This window comes from Protopterus annectens, chromosome 2.part0 (assembly GCF_019279795.1).
Source record: "Protopterus annectens isolate FY-2018-M chromosome 2.part0, PAN1.0, whole genome shotgun sequence".
NCBI classification, from domain to species: Eukaryota; Metazoa; Chordata; order Ceratodontiformes; family Protopteridae; genus Protopterus; species Protopterus annectens.
The window spans coordinates 834,469,878-834,493,858 of NC_056728.1; positions in this window are offsets into that span (position 1 = coordinate 834,469,878).

Consider the following 23,981-nt stretch of genomic DNA (forward strand, 5'->3'; position numbering starts at 1 on the left):
GATGCAGTCTTAACGTTAGTGGCTCGGGCCATGAGCAGGCTGAGCAGAGCTATTCTGATGCCTTACGAGTGGTCCCTGAACCGTTGGGTTGCGGAACAGATTTTTAGCAGTTGGGGTCAGCCTTGCTGCGATCTTTTTGCCAGTCCCCTCAATGCCAAGTGCAGCAACTACTTCACACTGATCCCCCCACAGGGGGAGTCATCCAGGGACGCTGTAGTCCATGATTGCCCCCCCCCGGTCTGCTCTATGCTTTCCCTCTGTTTCCTCTGTTACCAAGAGTGATTCAAAAAGCCATATTCTCGGGAAGCAAGATGATTCTAATTGCCCCACACTGGCCTTGCCAAGTCTGGTTCTCCTTTCTTCATCAGTACACAGTGGACAGTCCTTGGATTCTGGACCCAGTACCAGACCTACTGACACACATGTCGAGACAGTTCCATCCCTCCCTGCGGACCCTCAGGTTGACAGCCTGGCTACTCCACTTCCATCCTTAGTCAGACTTCATCGTTTTTCACCTGAGGTAGTACACATTTTATCCTCTTCTCATAAGTCTTCCACTAGGAAGATTTATTCCAGCAAGTGGAAAAGGTTTTCTGTTTGGGCTCATACCCAGGGACTGGACCCGTACACAGCCCCTATTCCTGCTGATGTTCTTCATTCCACATTGCTGCAGTCCTAACTATTGGGTAGTCCGCTGTCCAGTCGGCCCGAATACCAAAGTATATGGCTGACGTCGGTCAGGGCGCATTAGACTGACGTCAGTACGTCAGGGTACTAATGCGCATGACCGACGTCATATCCTCAGTCTTTTTTGCCGCATGGTCCGATGCAGAAGCAATTTTGCGAGTGCAGGTTGGCGTTCTGAAAGTTTCTGAAGCCAGAGTTTCAGACCGAATCAAAGTTGGCTAAGTACCCCGTTGGGGAATATTTTGGTTTTTCTTGCCTCAGTATTTAACGGATGTCAGAAAAAGTGAATAACTGTATTTCTTGTTGGAAACAGATACCTCATAGGGATTACCATACTTTGTGTATACCTTGTTTAGGGCCTGAGCACGACGTTGTTGGTTGCCGCTCTTGTGCTAGATTTAACAAACGCACTATTAAGAGAAGGTTAGACTGTGCCAGGTTAGTGTTTGGGAAGCGTTGTAATTATAAAATGCCGTCGGATGCTCCGGCCTGGCTTCGCTAAAAAGCAAGGACAAAGCAGCAAAGCCTAGAGTGGAAGAACCGACAGTCCCAGGCGTCGGTTCTTTAGAAACTCAGTGGAGCCGGAGGTTTTGCCAGGTGTTTCTTTGGAGTCTCAGGGAGAGACTTTACTGTTACAGGATGTATCCTCTCAGGAAGTAGGCCAGGCTGAGGGGGCTTCTCAGGCGGCTGTTCTTCCCTCTCTTCCTAAGGTGGTTAGAGCCTCCCCTTCTGTTTCCAAGGCTTCTTTGAGGGGCAGGCCAAGTTTTGCTTCAGTGGGGGTTTCTCCTAGTGCTTCAGGGTCTCTGCCTAAGAAACATATGCTTAAAATGGCAGAGGATTTGATTACTATGATAAGGGGTTCTATGCCCCCTCCTGATAAGAGGCCTAGGGTGGAACCTGAGTTTGAGAGTTTTGAGCAATGCTCGAGGCTTCTGAGTCTTGGCTGAAGACTTGCAGGAGTACCCTCCTTATTCTGATTCTGATGTGGATGATTCTACTCCTTCAGCTTCTCCTCCTGAGGATTTTTCATTTTCAGAGACTCTGCATTCCATGAGGGAGCATTTTAAATGGGAAGGTCAAGATTTCTCTGATTCCAGGAAAAGGCTTAGGAATTCTTGTTTTACCCCAGCATAGGCCTTTAGCTATACCTCCTGTTTTGAATGTGGTGGAAGATGTTTTTGCAGAGGCTTCCTGAATCCTGATTCTTTGCCTCCTGCCCCAGTTAAACCGGATAGGTATTATAGGGTGCCTGAAGCTCATAAGTATCTTTTAAGAGTCCTAGGGCAGACCCGAAACTGTCTCTCAGGGGCCTAAAGGTGTGAAGGCCTCAGTTGTTAAAAATCCTGTCCCTCCTGATAAAGAGGCAAGGGCTTTGGATAGATGGGGAAAGAAAGTGTATACTTCTTCCACTTTAGCCATGAGGGCGTTGAATTGTCAGTTTCATATGTTAAAATATCAGAATTATCTTCTTTCACAGTTGAAATCTAAGGTGGATGCTCTGGCGGAAGGTATTGAGTGTAAAGAGTTGCAGGATTTAGTTCATGTGTCTGAACAGGTGGGTAAACATTCCTTGCAATGTGGTTTTGATGCTGTGCAGGCCTCCTCCAGGGTGGCTGCCACTGGTTCTGTTCTTCGTGAGGCACGCCTGGTTGAGAGATCAGAATTTAGCTGAGCATGTTAAGACACGGATTTTGGATGCTCCTTTGCAGTCTGATGTGTTGTTTGGTTCGCCTGTAGAAGCAGTTTTGAAGAAAATGGAGGACAAGGCTAAGTCTATGCAAACTGTTAAAGATTTTTGCAGGTGCAGCCTCAAGTTTAGTAGAAATTGGCCTGCTAAGGGATGGACTTATCCTGCTTATGATTCCCAGTCTAGGGGTAGGTCTAGACGTGGTAGGGGCAGAGCTCAGGGTTCTTTTAGGCCTAGGACAGGGAGTTCCCCTGCTCAGACTTCTGGTGAGGGCAGGGGTCAGTCCTTTCGTAAGCAGACCCAATGACCTGCCTTTTCAGCTGCCAGTTCATTCTCGCCTGGCAGCACCGTTGGGAGGAAGGCTGTCTCTTTTCAAAGAAAATTGGGATTTAATTACCCAAGACAGATGGGTTCTGGATATCATTCACCACGGTTACAGGTTTTATTTCCATACCTTGCCTCCTTTCAAAGGCATGCCAGACATTCCTCCTCTACAAAGACAAGAGGCTCACAAGCAAATTTCTCTGTTACTCCAAATAGGGGCCATTCAGCCGGTTCCTGTGCCAGAAAGGGGCCTAGGATTTTATTCTCGCCTGTTCCTAGTACCGAAGAAGGGGAACATGTGGAGACCAATTTTGGATTTATCTATCCTCAACACTTATCTGGACATTCCCAAGTTCAAAATGTTGACGTTACAACAGCTTTTACCTCTGCTGGGCAAAGATCACTGGATGGTAACTTTAGATCTCAAGGAAGCTTACCTTCATGTGCCTATAAGACCAAGTTGCAGAAAGTATCTGCGTTTTCGAGCTGGAAATTCTCATTATCAGTTCTCTGCATTGCCCTTTGGCTTATCTACTGCGCCCAGAGTATTCACAAAGGTTCTGGCTCCAGTGATAGCTTACTTCAGGCTAAAAGGAATTCAAATCTATCCTTACTTGGACGATTGCCTGATTCTGGCTCAAGAAAAGGAAGACCTTCTACAGCATTTGGAATATGTCATAGCAGTGCTAAGATGCCTAGGGTATTCTGTGAACGAAATAAAGTCCAGTCTAGTACCCTCTCAAGACATGTGCTTTCTGGGTGTGAGACTGAATACAGCAGCCCAGATGGCCTTTTTAACCCCGGACAAACAAAAGAATCTTTCCAGTTACTTCCATCAACTATCTCTTCAGTCCGGGCTGACTGCAAGGACAGTCCTTCAAGCCTTAGGATTCATGGCATCTTGTATTCTGGTGCTTCCCAATGCCAAACTGCATATGAGGAAGCTACAATGGTATCTCAGAAATGTATGGACACAGCACTGCCAGGATTTGGACACTGTCATTCAAATAATACCTTGCATTCAAAAGGAATTTTTGTGGTGGGCTCAGGAATGTCACCTAAACAAGGGACTCTCTGTGACCCGGCCAGAGGCGAGTCAGATTCTAACGACAGATGCCTCAGACATTGCTTGGGAGCTCATCTAAATGGAAAGTGGATACAAGACAAGTGGCCTGCCAGACTACAGCATCTACATATCAACATGAAGGAGATGTTAGCAGTCCAGTTTGCATTAATGGCTTTCAAGGAGTTACTTCTTCCAGGGCAGGTGTTGATTCTAACAGACAACACAACTGTCATGTGGTACATCAACAAACAAGGGGAACACATTCTTACCCATTGTGCAGGCAAGCAATGATTTTATGGGAGACTGCGCTCAGCTTGCAACTAACTCTTCAGGCAAGGTTTCTGCCGGAGCACAGAACTCCTTAGCAGATGTGTTAAGCAGACAAATCATGGATCCCCACGAGTGGAAACTGGATCTTCATGTATTTCAAAAGTTGACAGTGTCCTGGGGAACTCCAGACATAGATCTGTTCGCTTCTCCACTAAACCATCAGCTGCCAAAGTTTTGCACAAAGAGGTTTCATCACACAGCTTGGAAAGTGGATGCTCTTTCTTTCAGTTGGAAAAATCTTCATGTGTATGCGTTTCCACCTCTGCCTCTTCTTCCAAAGGTGCTTCTAAAGGTCCGACAAGACAAGCCAAGGATGATTTTAATAGCTCCAGATTGGCCTCGGCAGCACTGGTACCCATTACTGAGGAGTCTGGTAAAGAAGCCTCCATGGCCTTTACCCTTGATTCCACACCTGTTGTCTCAGAGAGACGGTCACCTGCTCAATGTCAAGCTTCACTCTCTTCATCTAACAGCCTGTCATATTCTGTTTTGAAAGACAGCAGGTCTCAACTTCCTCAACAAGTTTTAAATGTGATTATGGAAGCCAGGAGACCTAGTACAAGGAAAGTGTACGCAGAAAAATGGAAGAGATTTTTATTTTGGAGTGCAGCAAACAATTTAGAGATTTCTGAGCCAAATTTGAGTGTGGCTCTTCAATATCTTACTGAGTTATTGGACAAAGGTTTGTCTTTCTCTTCCATTAAGATTCATGCTGCAGCAATTTCAGCTCACTATGATTGTGACCCACCGTTGTTTTCGCATCCTTTGTTCAAGCAATTTCTTAGAGGGGCAAAGAATATAAGACCCCCCCCGTAGAGCTCCTACTCCTGCTTGGGATCTCAATTTTGTGTTGGAGAAACTTACTCTACAACCTTTGAGCCTCGGCTACTACTGAATTGAAATACTTGTCATGGAAGACTGCTTTTTTGTTGGCCATTACTTCTGCAAGAAGGGTTTCTGAGTTGCAGGCCCTTATGGCAGTGGAGCCTTTTTTGATTTTTCATAAGGATAGAGTATCTTTACGTACTAATCCTTCCTTTATGCCTAAGGTAGTTTCTAGTGTGGCTTTAAACCAAACTATTCATTTGCCTACTTTTTATGCAGATCCCCAAAATAAAGGGGAAAAGATTTTGCACACCTTAGATGTACACAGGCAATTGCGTTATTATTTGAGCAGGACTAAGGATTTTAGGCAGTCTCAGCAGTTGTTTGTTTCTTTTGCTTTGAGTTCTCAGGGCAAGCCTGTGTCAAAACAAACTATTTCTAGATGGATTGGGTGTTGCATTACATTTTGTTATTCCCATCATGGCAAGGAGATTCCAGCTGGGATTAGGCCTCATTCCACTAGGGCTACTGCCACTTCAACAGCATTTCTGAGGGGTGGCAACTAAGGATATTTTGGAGGCAGCTACTTGGAGTTCAGTGCATACTTTCTCTAAGCATTATCACCTTCCTCTCTACTCTAAGTCTAGGGCTGGTTTTGCCACAGCTATTTTGCAAGGCATGTTGTCAGTTCCTGCTTCCTTATGATTTGCCAGCCTCCCTTACCTCTGCTTTGGGATTCTACCCAATAGTTAGGACTGCAGCAATGTGGAATGAAGAACATAGTACAGTTTTGTACCTACCATAAATGTAGATGTTCGAGGATCCACATTGCTGCAGTCCAATTTACCCTCCCTCCTTCCCCTCTGTGTTTAGGGGTGGTTGTGTAGGTGAGGTTATATTCTGCTAATTTTGTATAATTTTGTATATATATTTCGGTGCAGGTATGTTGGGAGTTTTTGGGTTTTGGCCTTATCTTTTCAGGGTCTTCTGACATCTGGGGCAAGAAAAGACTGAGGATATGACGTCGGTCATGCGCATTAGTACCCTGACGTACTGACGTCAGTCTAATGCGCCCTGACCGACGTCAGCCATATACTTTGGTATTCGGGCCGACTGGACAGCGGACTACCCAATAGTTAGGACTGCAGCAATGTGGATCCTCGAACATCTACATTTATGGTAGGTACAAAACTGTACTTTTTGGATTTTTTTTACATGCTGTTTCAGCAGGGTTCTGCTCCTGCGACCATTAAGGTCCAGCTGGCCACTATTTCTAATTTTCATACCTCTTACGAGCCCTCTCTTATGGCCCATAAACTCTGTAAGGCCTTTTTGAAGGGCACCTTGTTACTCTGGCCTCCTGTGTCAGAACCTATCTTGCCATGGGATCTAAACTTTGTTTTGCAAGCCCTGACTTCCCCACCTTTCGAACCAGCTTTCACCTGTGAATTAAAATTTCTGTTTTGGTAGACTGCCTTCTTAATAGCCATCACATCAGCCAGACAGGTGTCGGAGCTTCAAACTCTGTCCATCAAATTCCCGTATTTAAACTTTCATAAGGACAGGGTTTCCTTGAGACCTAAATCGTCCTTTCTTCCTAAAGTAACATCTACTATTAATCTCAAATCAGTCTGTTGAGCTGCCAGTTTTCTTTCCTCAATTTTCCAATAAGGCAGAGTTTAGAATGTTAAGATGTTATGTGATCCTATCTCGCCTACATTCTGTACTGATGGGTTCGGAGCCGATCCTCGGCTCCGACTCAGCACGCTATACTATAGAGTGAATTCTCTTATTGGCTGAGCTATTCTATATCCCAGGATGCACCACCACCAATTCCCCAGATCTCGTTTGCCGCTTTACAAGCAAAGACGTGGTCTCGAACTTGGCTGAGCTAAGTGCTTTCTTTCTAAGAATTTTCTGTCAGGAATTTTCTTAAATTTAAACCAAAAGCTGTTTTAATGGCTATCGCTGTGTATGATTGAGTTTTTACTGATTTTTGTGGTAAATTTCAGGGTAAGGTTTCCGTTTACATTAGAGGGGCCTTCCCCTCGCGTGTGAGTGAGCTTTCTTGTGTGAGTGTCATTAGGTGGGCAAGTACCCGTTTTTAGTTAGAGGGTTCTTGGCCCTCCTGTGGTGTGATTTATTTGTTGGCTTTTCTTGCTTAACTTTAAAGAGAGAGTTCTCGAATCCCATTGTACTGGGTTAGATATATATTTTGAAGTCCTTCAAGAATGCAACTGCAGTCATAACATGTGGGTTGTCCTGCCTCAGGCAGCCCTCGGTCGGCCGGATTCCAAAGTCTGGGTCCGACGTCGGCTGATGTCGCATTTCTCTCCAACGTCAGAGCGGCTGGAGTACATAAGCATCAGCCAACGCCATTTTCTTCAGTCTTTCTTGCCGCGGTGCCCAAAGCAGAAGCAGTTCGCAAGTGCCGGTCGGTCAGCTCCTGTATTCTACGATACCGAAGTCATCGAAAAAGCTAAGTACCCCATTGGGGACCTTTTCTTGCCTCAGCCGATGTCAGTAATTACTGAAAAAGTTAACAATTGTCTTTCTTGTGGGAAACAAATACCTCATAAGGATTTCCACTCTTACTGCCTCCCTTGCCTGGGCCCAGACCACGACGTCTTGGCCTGTGTAGCCTGTGCTCGCTCCAACAAGCGTACTCTCAGGCGCCGGGCGGAGTTCGCTGAAGATTTTTTCGGCGATAAATTTGCCTACACCATGCCGTTGGATCTTCCGACATCGCAAACACCCAAAAAGCGAAAAGACCGGGACCGACATCTTCGGCCCGCGTCTACCACCGACTCCACGCCAAAACCTAGCGCGAGTGCTCCGGTTCCCTCTGAGACGGTCTCTCCACCGCTCTGAACCGAATACACCGCATTACCGGCGACTCCGATTCCAGACATTACTCCGACGCCAGTTATAGACTTTCCTCCGGATACCGAAACCGAGGAAATGCCCGAGACCATTGCTGTAGACAAGGTCACTCCTGCATGTGGAGCTGCCAGGCCTCCTATGGCCATGTCTATTAAGGCCTATACTAGGGCTAAGGCAGCCAGCAAAACAAAGCATATTACTTCTAAATCCCTACCTCAGCCGACTCCGGAGACACAAATTATGTCCATGGCTGCTGATTTAATTTCCATGATTAGAGGTTCACAGGCCCATCCTGAGAGAGCATCCCAGCCTCCTCCTGAAAAAAGGCCCCGGGTTGAACCCTGTGACCCTACTCCTTCAGATGAAGACTCTGAGGGCTCTGTCCACTCTAATAGCCAGGAAGAGCTCTTCCAGACTTATGAGGACTCGGATGCAGAATATTCCATCCCGTCGGCCTCCCCTCCTGAGGATATTTCTTTTGGGGAAGTTCTGCACACCATGAGGGGACATTTCAAGTGGCAGGGTCAGGAATATTCTGATTCTAGGAAACGCCTTAGGACTTTCCTTAAGAAGCCTCAGCACAGGCCCTTAGCTATTCCTCCTGTACTTGATGTTCTGGATGATTTGTATTCTGACTCTAGTGCTACCCCTGATTCTCTTCCTCCTGCTCCAGCCAAGCCAGACAGGTATTACAGGGTCCCAGAAACTCATTCCCATTTATTCAGGGCCCATTCTGCTGATTTGGAAACTATTTCACAGGGGCCTAAAGGAGTTTCAGCCTCCACCTCAAAAAATCCCTTGCCCTCCAACAGGGAAGCAAGGTCTTTCGAGGGATGGGGCAAAAAGGTTTACACATCTACTACCTTATCTATGAGAGCTTTAAATTGCCTTTTTCATATGTTACAATATCAGGATTATCTCTTAGAAGATTTACTAAAAACATTAGCTTCTCCTGATCCTTTAGACAGGAAGACTTTGCAGGAAGCTGTACATAACACTCAGCAAGTAAGCAATCACTTCCTGCAGTGTGGATATGATGCACTGGAAGCTTCATGTAGGGCAGCTATGACAGGGGCAGTGATTCGTAGACATGCTTGGTTAAAAGATCAACCTCTACCAGATCATGTAAAAGCAAAACTTCTGGATGCACCTTTGGAAAAGCACAAGCTTTTTGGTGCAAATGCTAAGGATGTGTTAAAGACCATCGAAGAAAAAGCAAAATCAGTTTAGACTGTGAAAGATTTCCTCCAGGTTCAACCCCTCAGACTCAGTAGGAATTGGCCTTGAAAAAACCTGGTCCTTCCTTAAGCCAGAAAAGTTTCAAAGGGGTAAGAACAGGCGTGGCCGAGGAAGAGGCCAATACAGAGGCCCTTACAGGGGCGACAATGGCAGCCAGGAAACCAAAGAAGTGACGCAGGGTTTCACCTGCCCAACAACCACAAACTCAATGACTTTCCTCTACTACCGCCTACCAGGGAACAACTAGAAGCTCCCTTGGGCGGGAAATTATCTCTGTTTGCAGAAAACTGGCACAAACTGACAAAGGACAAATGGATTTTGGACATTATAGACCGAGGGTACAGGTTTCATTTTCATACCTTACCAAGAAAACAAGGCATGCCAAACCTACCACAAAATCAAAGGGCAGAGGCTATCAAGCAAATCAGTCTGCTGACTCGAATGAAAGCAATAGAAAGAGTTCCACAACAAGAACAAGAACAGGGGTTTTACTCAAGACTGTTCCTTGTTCCAAGAAAAGAATCTCAATGGAGACCAATACTGGACTTGTCCGCATTAAACACCTTTCTCATAGTACCAAAGTTCAAAATGCTGACTCTACAGCAACTTCTTCCCATGCTGGGCAAGGAGTCGTGGCTGATTACTCTGGACCTCAAGGAGGCATACCTGCATGTCCCTATCAGACACAGCTGCAGAAGATACCTCAGTTTTCTTGCAGGGCCAGAGCATTATCAATTCTCAGCATTGCCATTTGGCTTGTCTACTGTGCCCAGAGTATTTACAAAATGCCTGGCTTCAGTAATTGCTCATTGCAGGCTCCAGGGTATACAAATTTACCCGTACCTGGACGACTGCCTCATACAAGCGGACGACAAATTGATGTTGACAAAAAACCTGGATTATGTCATACGATTACTTCAAGCTCTGGGATACACAGTCAACTTCCAAAAGTCAAGACTGCAGCCATCCCAGCAAATAATCTTCTTAGGAGCCAAACTAGACACGGCCTCTCAGATGGCTTACCTGACAGAAGACAAGCAAGAGAAGTTAACTCATTACTTCAAAGGTTTAGCAAAACTCACCCAGATGACTGCAAGGAGATTCCTACAGGCCCTGGGTTACATGGCATCCTGCATTCTACTGGTTCCATTAGCAAAACTACACATAAGAAAGCTTCAATGGTACCTAAAAAGCATTTGGTCTCAACACAGCAACAACTTGGAGACAATCATACCACTCATTCCATGCCTACAAAAGGAATCCCTATGGTGGGCCTCGGTGAGCCAGAAAAACACAGGTATGTCATTCAAAAAACCACAGATAACACAGACCATGACTACAGACGCCTCAGACCTTGGATGGGGGGCGCACATGGATGGCAGGTGTATACAAGGGCAATGGTCTCCAAAGGAAACACATCTGCATATAAACCAAAAGGAAATTCTGGCAGTAATGCATGCCATCGAGGCTTTTCAACACCAACTCCAGCAAGGCCATTTAATGATACGGACAGACAACACCACTGTGATGTGGTACATAAACAAGCAGGGGGGCACCCACTCTTACCCCCTTTGCAGACTGACAATGCAGCTTTGGGAGAAATCACTGAGCCTAAATATCCAGTTACAATCCCAGTTTGTTCCAGGAAAAGACAATGTGTTGGCGGACAGCCTAAGCAGGAATTTCACAGATCCACACGAGGGGAGGTTACATCCAAAGGCCTTCAGACAACTCACTTCGACATGGGGCAAGCCAGAAGTGGACCTATTTGCCTCTCACCTCAACCATCTTCTACCAAAATTTTGCACAAGGACATACCATCCAAAAGCTTGGAAAATAGATGCCCTCTCATTCAACTGGAACTCCCTAGCAATCTATGCATTCCCACCTCTGCCACTGATGACCTCAGTATTACTAAAGATCAAAGCAGATAAGCCCAAGGGGATCATAATAGCTCCGGATTGGCCAAGACAACACTGGTACCCACTACTACGGAGCATATGTCACACCAGGAGGTGGGCCCTCCCTCAGTGGCCTCTACTTTTGACTCAACACAATTTCGAAACACTGCATCCAAACCTTCAGACACTGCAGCTAACAGCTTGGGAGATCCCGTAAATAACTTCAGCTTATCTCTCTCTAAGGAAGTTCAGCGGATACTAACAGAGGCTCAAAGACCATCCACCAGAAAGGTTTACTTAGCAAAGTGGAAAAGATACAGCAATTGGAATACCAGCAAGGGACATGATGCTTCATTGCCGAACATCCCACTTATCTTGGAATATTTGGCAGATATGTTAAAGAACGGCCTCTCATATTCTTCCATAAAGATACATGCATCTGCTATTTCAGCTAGATACAACACTGATCCTCCTGTTTTCTCTCACCCCTTACTAAGACAATTCCTCAGGGGAATCAAGAACATTAAGCCACCAAGAAAGGCCCCAGTGCCAGCCTGGGACCTCAATTTTGTCTTAGAAAAACTGACTCTACCTCCTTTTGAGCCAGCAGCTTCAGTTGACTTGCAATTTCTCTCATGGAAGACAGCTTTCCTGTTGGCAATTACCTGAGCAAGAAGGGTTTCGGAGCTACAGGCCCTAATGGCAATACCACCCTTTATTATTTTTCACATAGACAGGGTTTCATTAAGGACCAACCCTACCTTTATGCCAAAGGTGGTATCTAGGGTTTCTCTAAATCAAGCCATTCATCTGCCTGCTTTCTTCCCCAATCCTGAGAATAAGGGGGAAAGACTTTTGCATACCTTGGACATTCACAGACAACTTTGATACTACCTGGACAGAACCAAGACCAGTAGGAAGTCTGAACAACTTTTTGTAGCTTACGCCCCTGCAGTCCAAGGAAAAGCATTTCAAAACAGACTATTTCTAAATGGATTGGACATTGCATCAGATTCTGTTATTCCTTTCATGGAAAGACTGTTCCAGCCAATGTCAGACCACATTCCACCAGAGCTACAGCCACCTCTACAGCATTTTTAAGAGGGGTGCCTACCAAGGACATTCTAGAAGCTGCTACATGGAGCTCCGTGCATACATTCTCCAAACACTACAATCTCCCTCTATATTCCAGATCCAGAGCAGGCTTTGCTTCGGCAGTCCTGCAGGGTTTGATTGCCACACCATCTCTTTCCTAGTGCATACCTCCTCCCCCAACTAAGCTATGGTGTTCTACCCACATGTTATGACTGCAGTTGCATTCTTGAAGGACATAGTACAGTTTTGTACCTACCATAAATGTAGATGTCCGATAGACATGCAACTGCAGTCGGATTTTCCCTCCCTCCATACCCCTCTATGCCTAGGGTCCACTCCAATCCCTGTTACTCTTAGCTGGGGATATCTGTTATGGTGTATTTGTTTTATTGCTCTTTTACTTGTTTGGAATCCTGTTTTTGTCTTCCAATTTGATTACAGCCTTCCTTGGAGGGCACCTGGCATCTGGGGCAAGAAACACTGAAGAAAATGGTGTCGGCTGATGCTTATGTACTCCAGCCGCTCTGACGTCGGAGAGAAATGCGACATCAGCCGACGTCGGACCCAGACTTTGGAATCCGGCCAACCGAGGGCTGCCTGAGGCAGGACAACCCACATGTTATGACTGCAGTTGCATGTCTATCGGACATCTACATTTATGGTAGGTACAAAACTGTACTTTCCTGTGACTACTAACTGTTAGCAATATGTCTAAAGAGCACAGACCCTCAGGGTTTAAAAAATGTACCAGATGCGGCTATAAGATGTCCATAACGGACGATCACTCCCTATGCGTATACTGTTTAGGTCCCAAACACCTTCAGGAGTCTTGTAGCGTGTGTCACGCTTTTTCCTCTCGAGTCCTCCAAGAGAGGAAAAACAAATTGATACTAAAAGGGCTTATCAAACCTACTTTTGAAGAGGCTTTATCTTCCTCCTCTTCTCCCTCAAAGAAAAAGAAATCATCGGCTCTGACCAGTCCGTCAGAACCGACCACCAAGAAATCTCGGCAGGCTTCTCCATCGGCTCCACGGACTTCGGAGCCGAGGGCGGAACGGTCTGCCTTGATGCCTCCAGCCTCGACTCCTCTGGCTTCGAAGCTGATGGCTGGAGCTTCGAGAGCCGGGTCACCTTCATCGGCTCCGCTGATTTCGGAGCCGGTGAGAGTTGCCCACTCAGACTCTTCCCCTTCGGCGCCGAAGACCTCTTCGGCACAGAGGGAAATTACAATGGAGTCTCCTTCGGCACCGATTTTGATTGAGACAATTCGGAGCCGGTCCCACAGTCCTTCGGAGCCGGTGGAGAAGTCTACTCGGACCTGTTCGATCTCCTCCCGGTCTTCCAAGATGTCGGATTCGGACATTGACAGGGTGCTCCAAAGGCTATTTCAGTCTCCAGTGTTCCAAAAGTTAGTTTCGGCTCCAGCCCAGTTGGCATCGGAGCCGATGGTCCACCCTTTAGCCTTGGTTCCTCCTCCAACAGCCTCGACACCGTTGGAGTCTATGCTGGTGGACCCGATGGAGGTTTCCGGGTCGGCTCTGACCCTTACTCCTACCCCGGCCTTCAGGTCGGAGTTCGGTACACGGACCTCTTCGGTCGGCCCCGGGGGTGACGCTTCGGGACCGATGTTTTCGGTTCTGAGCCTCTCTCTCGGTGCGTCGGCTGCGGGAGTGCCATCTGCTGTTACGGCTTTGGGGGTCGGACCTTCCCAGGATTCTGGGGGTCCGGCCTTTAGAGCCATGAGGAGTGCTTTGGCCAAATCTTCCTTGGCTACCTCCACCGTCTCCCCGGCACCTTCCCTAGGCACGGAGACTGGTTCCTTTGTAGTCCCCCTGTCTCAAGACAGCGGAGCCCCGGGGTCTGAGGTCACCCCCTTTGGGGGTCCCCCTCTTCCTGGAGGTCCCTCTGAAGAGTCTTCGGAGGAACCCCCAGGAAAGAAACAGTGCAAGAGGAAGCACGTGGACTCCCCTGACAAGTCTCTCACCTCGGACACCGATCTTGATGATATGGAAGGGTCCCCCAAGTCGTCCTCGGATGATGTCTCCTTTGCGGACATCCTGGAAATCCTCAGACAACGAGGTGGCTGGCAGACCAAACCCCCTTCCTCTGACGAGTCGGTGTTCCTCAAGGCCTTCGGGGCTCAGCCTTCCGCCTCCTGGGTGTCTCCGCCCTTCGATGAGCTCCTAGATTTGATCTCTCGAAGGAAACATCCAGATTCTGTGGAACCGGTGCCTGCTCGTCCTAACAAATTTTTGTCAGCGCCCCCGGAAAAGGAATTTCTCACCAAGGGTGTGGCTGTAGATGCTCTGGTGGTGGCATCTGCTACCCAGCAAGATGTGGCAGAGGCTTCGACGTCCGTCCATCCTCCTAATAAGGAGTCTAGGAGCATGGACCGGTACGGGAAGCGCACCCTTACTTCAGCGGCCTTTACCTTAAGGTCTCTGAATTACCTGACGCACTTCACTAGACTTCAGATGGATCTGATCAAGGAACTCTCAGATACCCTCTCTGGTAACCTACCTGAGCAGTTGGCCCAGACGGTTAGCTCTCAGTTGGCTACTCTTTCGTCGATATCGAACTCGTCCATGGGGCTCATTTCGTATGCAGCCGAGGGGGTGAGTAGAGCGGCGGGTACGGGTGTTGCTCTACGGAGACAAGCCTGGCTCCGCCTGTGTCATTTTGTGGAGGCCTTCAAGTCTTCCTTTGCCGACGCTCCCTTTGATGGGTCCTCTTTGTTTGGACCCAAGGTAAAGGACCCCTTGACCCGCTGTGAACAAGAGGGTAAGACTTTGACTGCCGTAGGGGCACGGTTTTCCTCTCCCTTTCGGCCTTATCCCAAGGCTAAACGAGGAGGGAAAATGTGGTTCCGTAAATCTCAGAAGGCTTACCCCTCACAGCAGGACGATCCCCCTTCTAGAGGCAGAGGAGGGGGAAATTTTTCAGGAAGACGCCGTCCCAGAGGCGGCAGAGGCCCCCGCAACACTGGAGACCGCGAGTCCTTTCATGGCTCTTCAACCTTTCAGCATCCCTGAAGGATTGCCCAACTGCGCAGCTCCGGAGCCAGTCGGGGGTCGTTTTTCGAGGCACCTAAAGGCCTGGGAGAGTATCACTCGGGACCGATGGGTGCTCCGAATCATCGCCGGAGGTTACGTCATCCCCTTTTCGCATCCATCCCCCCCCCCCCGCCATCCAGGAAAATCCCAGACCCCGCCACCCAGTCAACGGGATATTGCAGCCATCGAAATTTCAAAGCTGCTTCAAAAAGGAGTCATCCAACCGGTCCCCGTAGACCAGACCGGATTAGGGACTTACTCAAAATTCTTTTTGGTGCCAAAAAAGACCGGGGACTTGAGGCCCATTTTGGATCTCAGCAACCTAAATCGATCAGTCAAGAAGTCCAAGTTCCGGATGGTCAACTTACAATCCATTCTCCCGCTATTGGAGAAAGGTGTTTGGATGTGCTCCATAGATCTCAAGGATGCCTATTATCACATTCTGGTAGATCAGGCATCCAGGAGACATTTGCGCTTCATCCTGGGAGACAGTCATTTCCAGTTCTGCGCACTGCCCTTTGGTCTCACCACAGCCCCCAGGGTGTTCACCAAATGTTTGGCGGTGGTGACTGCTCACCTGAGGAGTCTAGGATTCCAGGTGTTTCTGTATCTAGACGACTGGCTCCTGACTGCCACCTCCAGGCATCTACTATTACAGAACCCAGCAGCCACTATATCTCTAGGCACCTCCCTAGGAATCACCTTCAATTGGGCAAAGTCAGTGTTGCTGCCATCTCAGCACATACGGTTTATCGGGGTAGAGATAGACTCAAAGCAAATGCGGGTCTATCTTCCTACAGAGAGAATAGAAGCATTACAATCTCAAGTCCGAGCGTTGCTCCTCAAACGCCGAGCCCCAGCAAGGATGGTCCTACAACTGTTGGGTTCCATGTCGGCTACCGTTCTCCTGGTCCCCTTAGCAAGATTGCACATGAGGATTCTCCAGTGGCTCCTGTCGGTCCAGTGGTCGTATCAGGAACTTCCTCTCAGTCACCACATTATAATCACGGAGACGTGCAAACAGGACCTCCGTTGGTGGCTTCTCTCCTCCAACCTGGATCAGGGGCGACCCTTCGTTCCTCCTCCTCCAGTGGCCACTTTGACTACGGACGCTTCCCAGATGGGGTGGGGGGGACATTACCTGGGCAGGTCAGTCCAAGGCACGTGGCATCCCGACGAGAGTTCCCTACACATCAACATACTGGAAATGAGGGAGGTGCTTCTATCGCTTCAAGCACTGCACAGCTACCTCCCCCAGGGAATGATTGCCGTTCAGTCTGACAACATGTCAGTAGTCTGGTATCTGAACAAGCAGGGAGGGATCAGGTCCTACCCTCTTTGCAGAGAGGCCATGAAAGTATGGAATTGGGCTGTTGCAACCAACCGTTTCTTGGTAGCAACACACATTCCGGGGAGATCCAATGTGATAGCCGACAGACTGAGCAGAACCATTCTCTCCCCGCATGACTGGTCTCTGAACGACAGAGTAGCATCTCAGATCTTCAGAAGATGGGGAACTCCTTGTTGCGACCTCTTTGCAACTCCTCTCAAGACGAAATGTCTACAGTTCTTTTCTCTCACTCCGGTTCCGGGGGGGTTTCCCAAGGATGCCCTAGTCCAAGCTTGGCCCACCGGCTTATTGTACGCCTTTCCACTGGTTCCCCTTCTTCCCAGGGTGATCCAGAAAGCGATTCACTTGCAGTGCAAGATGATTTTAGTTGCCCCATACTGGCCTCGTCAAGTCTGGCTGCCATTTCTTCGGAAATACGCACTGGATGGTCCATGGTTCCTGGACCAGGTTTCAGATCTCTTGATCCACCAGTCAGGACAGCTTCACCCGTCCCTTCACTCACTGAAGTTAACAGCTTGGCTCCTCCACTTCCGACTATAGTCAGGAACCAGGTTTTGGATTCAGAAGTTATACATATCTTGTCCTCCGCCCACAAAAATTCTACTAAGAAGATATATAATAGTAAATGGAAGAGATTCGCTATTTGGGCCCAACTCCGGGGATTAGATCCCATTACTACCCTGGTGGCTGAAGTTTTAAAATTCTTAGCTTCCTTATTAAATCAAGGTGCTTCGGTCTCCACCATTAAGGTTCAATTAGCAGCTATTTATAATTTTCTTGAAAGTATAGACCCACCTTTGATGAGCAATAAGTTGTGTAAAGCCTTCATGAAAGGTGCTGGGCTGCTACGTCCTACAGTTTCTCATCCTGCTCCACCATGGGATCTTAATTTCGTATTAGGTGCTTTGACCTCTTCCCCCTTCGAACCGGCAGCAACTTCTGACTTGAAATTTCTTTCCTGGAAGACTGCCTTTTTGGTGGCAATTACATCAGCCAGAAGAGTTTCGGAACTTCAAGCCCTATGTGTCAAACCATACCTGTTTTTTCACAAGGATAGAGTATCCCTTAGGCCTAATCCATCTTTTGTTCCCAAAGTTTGTTCTAGTTTCTGTCTTCAACAGTCTTTGGAACTTCCAGTTTTCTTCCCCAACTACTCAGACAGAGCAGAATATATCTTCCACTCATTGGATGTTCACAGACAATTGCGTTTCTACTTGGATAGGACGCACCAAACACGGAAAACAGATCAGTTGTTTGTGTCCTTTTCAGACAATAAATTGGGCAAAGCCGTCACGAAGGTCACTATTGCCAAGTGGATTAGAGACTGTATCAGTCATATTTATTTTCTTTCTAATAGAGAGCCTACAACCACTGTGAAAGCTCATTCTACAAGGGCTATGGCTACTTCAACAGCCTTTCATTCCAAGCTTGCCATTAGTGACATTTGTGCTGCGGCTACCTGGTCCTCTCCTCACACCTTTATTTCTCATTACAAATTGGATGTGGCATCTCGGGGGCGAGCTTCCTTCGGTTCCACAGTTCTCTGGAGTGTTTTCCAGTGAGCCACCCAGGAATCAGGTGCTAGGGACGCTGTCCCATCAGTACAGAATGTAGGCGAGATAGGATCACATAACATCTTTTAGTTATGTACTTACCATAACTTTAGATGTTTGGGATCCATCTCGCCTACATTCCTAATACCCACCCTCCTTCCCCCTGCCTTGGAGATCAGAAGAGACCAGACGGTTCGAGTTCGACCGTTTCATCTTGAAACATCTGGCAATGTTATATCAGCAGTGCATGTGTGTGTGCATGTGTGCGGACAAACAAGATCTCTGGAATTGGTGGTGGTGCATCCTGGGATATAGAATAGCTCAGCCAATAAGAGACTTCGCTCTATAGTATAGCGTGCCGAGTCGGAGCCGAGGATCGGCTCCGAACTCATCAGTACAGAATGTAGGCGATATGGATCCCAAACATCTAAAGTTATGGTAAGTACATAACTAAAAGTTGTCCGTCTCGCCTTCATTTTTGCTGGATGGGTTCGGAGCCGATCCTCGGCTCCGACTCGGCCACTCTAAAAGCTCGAGAGCTAGTTCCACCGGCTCGAGGCTCCTCTATATCCCACAATGCTATGCGGTAACTCCTCAGATCTCGTTTGCCGCTACAGCGATCGAGGTGCTTTTTCAACCGGCTCGTCAGGTTAGTTGAAATATTTAGTTGTATCACAAGATAGACCCCTTTTAAGTTAGTTTTTCCTCATAGTTTAAAAAGTTAAATAGTTTACTCCCCTTTATAGTCAAGTTTCCCCTGTCATTCTCCCAAATTTCCTAATTTTATTTCCTTGGGCTTTAGGCCCAGTCCCTCCCTTCCTTAGTAGTTGGAGTGACTGTGTTTTTTGTAGGGTTTTAATTCTAAGTTAATTACTAATTTTAATTAAAAAATTTTTACAAGTGTAATCGGTGTGTGTGTGTGTGTTTGTGGTTACACTTTGTCTTTTTCTTGGACATGTCCAAGGAATCGAAGGTCTCTGGCTTCAAGAAGTGTGACTCGTGCTGTCAGAAGATATCTCTGACAGACGGTCACACTTCTTGTGTATACTGCCTGGGGCCTTTGCACCTGCAGGACTCGTGTGCTGTTTGCCATGGCTTCAGCCCTAGAGTCCTGCAGGAGCGAAAAAATAAACTTACACTAAGGGGCTTATTGAAGCCTGAGGGTCCCTCGACTCAATCCTCGGGGAAACCATCTAAGCCTTCCAGACCTTCGGCTCCGGTCTCTGAGCCGTCTTCTGGGGGTCCAAAGGCTGTTCGAACATCGGCTCCGGCCGGAGCCGATGAATCTCGAACACATGCCCCTACTATTTCCTCGGCTCCGGCCGGAGCCGAGGAAGACATAACTGTTTCGGCTCCGATCAAGTTGTCGGAACCGATATCTAGGAAGAGGTCCCGATCTCCATCTATCGGCTTCATTCATTCGGCTCCAGCATCACCTTTGCTGTCTGAACGGAGCCATAGATCTCACTCCTCTAGGTCTTCCAGACTATCGGATCATGACCTCCAGAGAGTAGTGAGTCGACTTCTTAAGTCCGAGGCACTGGCCCAGATGCTTCAATGTCCGACTCAACAGTCGAGAACTATTCCCATTACTCAAAATGTTCCTCCTCTGACTCTTCTGAGTTCGGAGCCGGGGCAGCTCGGACCGAGACTGTGGTGGCGTCGGAACCGATACCTTTGTCTTCGGTGCTGTCATCTGCTCCGATGTCTTCCTTGGAAGAATCTCGCCGCCGGACTTCCCTCGTCAGCTCCGAGGGGGCGAGTGGCATCGGACCCTTGTCCGACCCTGCTCTCCCTCTCGGTGCTTCGGCGCTGGTGAGTTCGGCTCCGACTTCGGCCTCGGAGCCATCACTGTCGGTGCCGGGGGAGGTTTTCAGCTTCTTGGAGCAGAGACCTCCGGCTCTGCCTGACAGGGGTGCCTTCGAGGTCATGAGGAGCGTGTTAGAACCAGGTTCAACTCCACAGTCGGCTCCTTCTGCCCCTCCCTCCACGGTGCCTCCGGTGATTTCTGCTCACTCTCATCCCGACCGTAGAGAGCCAGCTCCTCAAGTTTCCCCAGTGGGGATCTCCTCCTCTTCCGAGGCCTCTCCTGACCCGGTAGGAGAGCCCCCTAGGAAGAGGCAGTGCAAGAGGAAGCACATTGACTCCCCTGAGTCTGTCACCTCTGACACTGATTTAGAGGATTCTGAAGGTTCCCCTCGTTCCCCCTCTGAAGATGTCTCCTTTGCAGACATCCTCGAGATCTTAAAACAGAGGGGGAATTGGCCAGCCCTCAACCCTTCAGAGGATGAATCAGATTATCTTGAGGCGTTTGGCTCTCGCCCTTCCACCTCCTGGGTGTCCCCTCCCTTTGACCCCCTTATGCAAGTGGTGGCAAAGAAGGCCTGGGCGGCTCCTGATTCAGTGGAACCCACCCCCAAGAGACCATCAAAATTTATTACTGCCCCCAAAGACAAAGAATTTTTAACCAAAGGCGTCTCTGTTGATGCTATGGTGGTGGCTGCGGCCACCAAGAAGGAGTTAGCTGATCCTTCGGTGCCTGTTCATCCTCCTAACAAGGAGTCTAGGTCGATGGACAGGTACGGGAAGTGGATGTTCTCGTCAGCGACCTTTACTATGCGCTCGCTGAATTACCTGTGTCATTTCACTCGTCTTCAGAGAGATTTGCTCAAGGAAGCGAGCGAAATGTTAAAGGACCCAACAGCTGCGGGTTTTCAGGATAGGATGAACTCTCAGCTGGCAACCCTTAATTCTATAACTAACTCCTCCATGCACCTCCTTTCATATGCAGCGGATGGAGCAAGTAGAGCGGCAGGTACAGGTGTAGCCTTGCGTCGGCATGCCTGGATGCGGCTATGTAACTTTGCGGACCCTTTCAAGGCGTCCTTCACTAATTCCCCCTTTGATGGATCATCCCTCTTTGGTCCTCAAGTGAAGGAAACCCTGACTAGGTGCGAGACTGATGGCAAAACTCTCTCTGCCGTCAGAGTCTGTTTTTCTACTCCTTCTAGGCCTTACCCCAAAGGCCAGAAAGGGGGAAAGATGTGGTTCCGCAAACAATCTCAAGGAGATTTGCCTGACGCACAGAGTCGATTCCCTCTAGAGGCAGAGGGGGGGAACAATAATGGTAGATGCCGTCCTAGAGGCAGAGGGGGCCCGCAGAATCAGGGCAGTCGAGAATCTTTTTTCCGACAAGCCCTTTCAGCATCCCTGAGGTGTTGCCCGACTGTCCACCTTCGGATGCAGTCGGGGGAAGATTATCGCTGTACCCAGAAGCCTGGCTATCCCTAACTCAAGACAAGTGGGTACAGTCTATCATTTCCGAAGGCTACAGAATCCCATTCCTTTTCATTCCAAAGCAATCCAAAAAATCCCTTCCAGACGTTCCACCCAGTCAAAGGGAGCAAGCAGAATTAGAAATTTCAAAGCTGCTCGCAAAAAGAGCCATTCAACCAGTTCCAGCAGACCAAACAGGATCCGGAATTTACTCCAAATTCTTTTTGGTTCCAAAGAAAACAGGGGACCGGAGACCCATTTTGGATCTCGGCAACTTGAACAAGTTTGTCAAGAAAACAAAGTTCCGGATGGTCACGCTGCGGTCCATTCTACCCCTTTTGGGGCGGGACAACTGGATGTGCTCGATAGATCTCCAGGACGCGTACTATCACATCAGAATGAGTCGACGCTCCAGGAGATTCCTCCGCTTCAGGCTGGGAACCAGTCATTTCCAGTTCAGAGCCCTGCCCTTTGGTCTCACTACAGCCCCCTGAGTGTTTACCAAATGCATGGCAGTGGTAGCCTCTCACCTGAGACGACAAGGATTCCAGGTGTTTCCTTATTTAGACGACTGGCTCCTTACAGCCCCCACCAAGCATCTTTTGCTTCTCGCTAGAGACTACACTTTTCACACGTCAGACACTAGGCATTTCAATAAATTACGAAAAGTCTGTCTTGTCACCTTGTCGTGTTATTACCTTTATAGGCGCAAATCTAGACACAGTCAACATGTCAGCCAGACTCACAGAGCAGAGAATAGCAGACATACACAGACAGGTCTCTCTTGTCTTGCAGAGCAACAAAGTCAAAGCCAGATTGATGCTGAAAGTCTTAGGGATTATGGCGGCGGCCATCCCTCTTCTACCATTAGCTCGCTTCCATATGAGAATTTTACAATGGATGCTCTTCACACAATGGTCTTTCCAACGACTTCCAATGTCCCATCCTATTCGGATAACTCAATCGTGCAAGAATCATCTCTCTTGGTGGATCACATCTCCCCAGCTCCACCTAGGGAGCCCTTTCGTTCCTTCCCCTCCGGTTACTACAGTGACAATGGACGCCTCCCTGATCGGGCGGGGGGGGGCATTACCAGGGCAGGACGGTCCAAGGCATGTGGCAACCTTTCGAGTGCCACTTGCACATAAATGTCCTAGAGATGAGAGCAGTGCTTCTAGCGTTGCAAGCCTTACAAGACTCTCTTCCCAAGGGAACTATAGCAATTCAGACCGACACTATGTCTGTAGTGTGGTACATCAACAAACAAGGTGGAACCAGATCTTACCCCTTATGTCGAGAGGCACTCAGACTGTGGCAATGGGCGATTTCTTCTCAGTGGTTTCTGTTAGCAACGCACATTCCCGGGAAGTCCAATGTGATTGCAGACAAATTGAGCAGAGCTATTCTCATGCCTCACGAGTGGTCTCTGAAGAATTCAGTGTTGGAGAAAGTTTTTCGAAAGTGGGGCCAGCCTTGCTGCGACCTTTTCGCTACTCCCCAAAACAACAAGTGCGACGATTTTTTCACCCTCTTTCCCCAACCGGGCCACCCCAGCAGAGACGCTCTAGTACACGATTGGCCCCGTGGACTTCTTTATGCTTTTCCTCCCTTCCCACTGATATCTCAGCTAATACAGAAAGCCATCGCTCAGAAAGATTCCATGATCCTTATTGCCCCTTACTGGCCTCGACAGGTTTGGTTCCTGTTTCTCCACCGTTATCTGTTGGAGCAACCTTGGCATCTGGACCCAGTTTCAGACATCTTGACCCATCAGTCAGGTCAGTTGCACCACTCCCTTCCTTCTCTGAACCTCACAGCGTGGTTCCTCCAATTCCAACTTTAGCCAGGCTTCCTCTGATATCTCGCTCAGTTAGAGATATTTTGATAGCCTCTCATAAATCTTCCACTCGGAAGATTTATCATAGCAAGTGGAAACGTTTCTCTTATTGGGCGCAGTCAAAGAATATAGATCCTTTCACTGCTTCCATTCAATCAGTTCTAGACTTTCTAGCCAAACTTTTCCACTCAGGTTCGTCCCCGTCTACCATCAGAGTTCAATTGGCAGCAATATCGAACTTTCATGTTGGAGTCTCAGAGTCCTCCATTATGTCTCACAAACTCTGCAAAGCCTTTTTAAAGGGAGGTTTTCTCCTCAAACCACCAATCAGGGATCCTCCTCCTCAATAGGATCTCAACTTGGCTCTGGCGTCCTTAATTCTTCCCCCCTTTGAACCTGCGGCTTCATGTTCAATAAAGTTACTATCTTGGAAAACACTCTTTTTAGTAGCTATCACTTCAGCTAGAAGAGTCTCTGATCTCCATGCTCTGTGTAGTCGACCCCCTTATCTTGTGTTTCATAAGGATAGGGTGTCCTTACGTACTAACCCATCCTTTTTGCCCAAGATAGCTTCACTGGCAAATTTGAATCAAACCATTGAGCTTCCTGTCTTCTTCCCTAACTATTCTAATAGGTCAGAACAAAAGTTACACTGTTTAGATGTTCATCGCCAACTTAGGTACTATTTAGACAGGACCAAACAATTCAGGAAGTCTGTTCAACTGTTTGTTTCTTATGCAGAAGGTAGAATGGGCCTTCCAGTTTCTAAAGTATCTCTCTCTAGATGGCTTACTTCGTTGATTACCCTTGTGTATGAGATCAGACATCAACAATTGCCATCCAAACCCAGGGCTCATTCAACTAGAGCTTTAGC